Consider the following 5,087-nt stretch of genomic DNA (forward strand, 5'->3'; position numbering starts at 1 on the left):
CTTTCTGTTGTCTGGTGTTCAGAGCCACCATGTTCCCACAGGTGATTTGTGAAAAGACTGAAATATGCCAGCTGCTTGAGCAAAATAGACCTGCTTTTGTTGCTTCTAATACAGTGAATGTTCCACACCTTAATATGGTGTCAAAACACTAACACCTGCTCTTTCCATGACATAGACTGACCAGGTGAAAGCTATGTCGCTTGTTAAATCCACTTCAATCAGTATAGATTAATGGGAGGAGACCGGTTAAAGAAGGATTTTTAAACCAATTGAGACATGGATTGTGTATCAAATGTATTTATATAGCTCTTCTTACATCAGCTCATATCTCAAAGTGCTGTACAAAAATCCAGCCTAAAACCCCAAACAGCAAGGAATGCAGGTGTAGAAGCACAGTGGCTAGGAAAAACTCCCTAGAAAGGCCAAAACCTAGGAAGAAACCTAGAGAGGAACCAGGCTATGAGGGGTGGCTAGTCCTCTTCTGGCTGTGCCGGGTGGAGATTATAACAGAACATGGCCAAGATGTTCAAATGTTCATAAATGACCAGCATGGTCAAATAATAATAATCACAGTAGTTGTCGAGGGTGCAGCAAGTCAGCACCTCAGGAGTAAATGTCAGTTGGCTTTTCATAGCCGATCATTAAGAGTATCTCTACCGCTCCTGCTGTCTCTAGAGAGTTGAAAACAGCAGGTCTGGGACAGGTAGCACGTCCAGTGAACAGGTCAGGGTTCCATAGCCGCAAGCAGAACAGTTGAAACTGGAGCAGCAGCATGGCCAGGTGGACTGGGGACAGCAAGGAGTCATCATGCCAGGTAGTCCTGAGGCATGGTCCTAGGGCTCAGGTCCTCCGAGAGAGAGAAAGAAAGATAGAATTAGAGAGAGCATGCTTAAATTCACACAGGACACCGGATAAGACAGGAGAAGTACTCCAGATATAACAAACTGACCCTAGCCCCCCGACACAAAGGCTGAGACAGGAGGAGTCAGGAACACTGTGGCCCCATCCGATGATACCCCCGGACAGGGCCAAACCGGCCAGATATAACCCCACCCACTTTGCTAAGGCACAGCCCCCACACCACTAGAGTGATCTCTTCAACCACCAACTTACCATCCTGAGACAAGGCCGAGTATAGCCCACAAAGATCTCCGCCACAGCACAACCCAGACAGGAAGATCCCCTCCTAGGGATGGCATGAAAGAGAACCAGTAAGCCAGTATGTGTGCCATTTAGAGGATGAATGGGCAAGACAAAAGATTTAAGTGCCTTTAATGGGGAATGGTAGTAGGTGCCAGGAGCATCGGCTTGTGTCAAGAACTGCAACGCTGCTGGGGTTTAACAGTTTCCCGCGTGTTCAAGAATGGTCCACCACCCAAAGGCCATCCAGCCAACTTGACACAACTGTGTGAAGCATTGGAGTCAACATGGACCAGAATCCCTGTGGAACACTTTCGACACCTTGTAACATCCATGCCGCAACGAATTGAGGCTATTCTGAGGACAAAAGGGGGGGGGTGCAACTCAATATCAGGAAGGTGTTCCTAATGTTTGGTATACTCAGTGTATGTTGACAATTATTTTTTAAATGTCTGTTAATTCATAGTTATTTTGCAAAAGAAAGCCACGAGAAAGCCATTGCATATCAATGCATGCCACTGTTTTTTTTTTAAACTTTAAGTGTTTACTTTATTCGGGTGTGCATTGCTGCCTGCAAAGACGGCTCTTGATCGGGGTGTGTGTGGAGGGGTACCACCTGTTGTTGTACACGATATTGATACGGCTGTGAACCGTTTCTATGGTTTTAGAAGTTGATTCGTCGGGATTGGGTTCAGCGAGGACCACAGCAGACAGGCTTCCCCCATTCTTTCTATGGGAGGGGCCTGCGTCTGCAGCTGTCCACATTAATGAAAGCTTATCCCTGCTCGAGGTCACGTCCCAATCAAACAGCTCGGGAGCATGGTGCATGACCTCATATGACTATGTCCCCAGAGAGGCCGACAGACGCCTCCTTGTTGTTCACCTCGTAAACGCCCTTGGGTGTTATTCCTTCGCCCAGTTGACAGCCATAAACTCTGCTGTTCCCACACTATAAACCACTATAAACTGATGTCATCCTGATCTACATATTAATAGGGTGGTGATCTAAGATACATAAAAGTTAAGAGGAGAGAAAAAAGTCTTTGAGGGTTCTCCCTCTGCTTGGGGGTACTCGAAAAGCCAAGGGCGTTGACAGTCCACAGGAGGCTGCTGAGGGGAGGACGGCACTTAATAATGGCTGGAATGGGGTGAATGGAATGGCATCAAACACATGGCAACCATGTGTTTGATACCATTCCATTTATTCTGTTCCAGCCATTACTATGAGCCCGTCCTCCCCAATTAAGGTGCCACTGGCCACCTGTGCTTGGTGAGAAACTGCAATAAGAAAAGATGATTACCCACAGAGAGGCTTCGGAGTGTAGGCGTAAAGATGTTGAAAGCGCTGGGTCGTAAAATAAAAGATCCCTTTTCACATTTCACCTTGAGTAGAATATTAACAGCAGCTGAGTGACTTATAATGGTTTATGAAAGGTGCAAAATGAGCTGACCAATGCTTTTATATCCTTTTGAATCCTCTTGAATGGCCACAAATGGCAATTGTTTATAAATACTAAGCTTTAATCTTTATTTTCAAACTGAAATGCCTCAATTCTATGGCCCCAAGTACAAACATCTACAAATGATATTTCTATACCTTACCATACAGTATATATGGTCATCTTCTATATTCGGGTCCCTCTGCCCTATCAAATCCACTGTCTAACATCAATGTATACACCTTGACCGCATGAAGACTTATTTCACCTGATTCTGTGTGTGTTTTTTTAGAGGTGTTTCCCATGTGCAGACAAAGCATGTCCCATTATGGGTCGCTATGTTGACACGTTCCCCATACCCAGGGGACAATCCAATATGAAGTTCTACCTGAACACCGGAGATGCTGAGCCCTTTGCCTGTAAATAATTATTTAATACATTTTAGAACAAGGCTGTAACGTAACAAAATGTGGAAAAAGACAATGGCTCTGAATAGTTTCCGAAAGCACTATATTCAAATTCCTAGGTACCGCTATAAAGCAAATGTAACCATCGATGGCAGAAGATCCCAGCCAGGGATAATGAACATATAGCTCTGTATGAAGAGCATGGCAACACCCACCAGTATCAGGTTAACATGTACTGTATGTGACTACTCCTGATATAAACTAGCTTATAGACGAGTTGAGATGTTATGTCACACACATGTTTTAAATGGTTTCATTTCTATTTCATTCTTCTAATTGTAAGTGACAACATCAGCCCATAAAATAATTTTGATTTCTGAAGACTGTTGAACTTGAATAACAGAAAGATCTATTCATAGGACAACTGGCTGACCCTGCCCCAATCTAAACTGACTAAAGGAATGAAAATGTTCTGCTTTATCCTAAAGTGGCCTCCTGAGACCTAATAAAACCTACAGTACAAGCTCTTCATCGATGCTGAGACGGACATTGTCGAGTTGACTGGGATGAAGTTCCGCTGGAACAACCACATCATCAACCCCCTGCGCCCCATGTATGGTGCCACCAACATTGAGCAGCTGTGAGGGAAGGATAGCAAATTGTACGTCAGTCTCTCTGTCTATCCTGCCAGTCTGCCCTGCATGTCTATCTACCCTCCCAGCCCTGCAAGTCCCACTTGTGTGGCAGCTGTCTGAGCCTCAGGAGGACAAGCAAGGGCATTCTGTTAATGCTAGCTGTACACCCCCTAGTGCCAATATGGCCCCCTGAGTCTTCAAACTCAGCCCTAACAAAACTATTACCGCATTATGATTTACTGCCTATGCACCCATATACAGATGTTTATGGTTAACGCTTCGAACACACCGACAGAGTCATTGCGCAATATAGCACGCAGTATCATCTGGATATGTATGCAACAAAAGTTCAACATTCACCCTCTGCTACCATTTCTGTCAAGTCGTTCACGCATACAGTTTGATGCATACGTTCGATAAATCCAACGCACGCACCACACCGAACGACACTGCAACTGCCTCTGCAACGCAATGCTGCAAGGCAAACGCAGCGTTTCATTGGAAACTAATGTAATTCTGGTGTACCACAATGCAATGACACGGTCGGTGTGTTCGAAGCGTAACTCTACATTTGGTTTGGAATGTAAACCTATGAAGGGAGGAACACATTAAATTACATGCTACTAGTTAAAAAATAATAATATTGTATACACAGGCAAACATGGACTGTATCCTTTAATGTACTGTATAACAAGGGATTATCTTGAGAAGTAAAGCAGCTCTCTGAAAGATGTCTGTTCTGTAAAACACTAGAGGGCAGTGTAGGACCACCATCTGTGATAGACGGTTTCCCATTCACGTTCCACTGTCTTACCATCTCCCTCCACTCTGTTGCAGTTATTTGTTCTATGGAAAGAAGAGGGTGCGTGAAAACGTGCACCAGACCCTTGATCCATGCTGACCTAACTGAAGTACAACCAAACATGGTTTACAGAGATGTACAATAAAGTTACAGCATTTGAACTCTTTCTATGAGTCACAGTCATCTGATCCTTTCTACAATTGTGTAAAGACATCTAAACAATAAAGCATTGCAGCAACATGAGTGAAAGATAGAGGACATCCGTATATCCTTACCTGTACAAGAACAAACAAAAATATAAGCTACCATATGAAAGAATATGGAGAGTTGGGTCGATATCCTGACTTGAGATGTGTGTTTGCGTAAAGTCTGTGCACAATGCTTGCAGAAAGAAAGTTCCACATCTCTTTATGACCATCATTAATGTTGAAAGACTGGGGGCTGCATTTGTGCAAACACAAATTTACACTAAATTACACGTTAAGATCATTTCTCTCCTTTTCCCATTTAGAGACAACGTGCAGCCAGCCAAAAAGCCTGCCTAATGTGTCAGATATGTGTAATTCCAACAGATGGAATGTGTTCACAGCTCTCATTAACATGTCCCTGGCCTTTCACCAGCTTATGAAGTCCTGATTGGGTCTCATTGTTTTGGCTTCATTTA

At 44.0% G+C, this 5,087-nt stretch overlaps 1 pseudogene; it reads left to right on the top strand.

Annotated features, from left to right (window-relative positions):
* The first annotated feature begins 3,061 nt into the window (after positions 1-3,061).
* On the top strand, positions 3,062-3,630 carry LOC112253418 (annotated as a pseudogene).
* Positions 3,631-5,087: the final 1,457 nt, after the last annotated feature.

The sequence above is a fragment of the Oncorhynchus tshawytscha genome, linkage group LG06 (assembly GCF_018296145.1).
Source record: "Oncorhynchus tshawytscha isolate Ot180627B linkage group LG06, Otsh_v2.0, whole genome shotgun sequence".
Taxonomy (NCBI): Eukaryota; Metazoa; Chordata; class Actinopteri; order Salmoniformes; family Salmonidae; genus Oncorhynchus; species Oncorhynchus tshawytscha.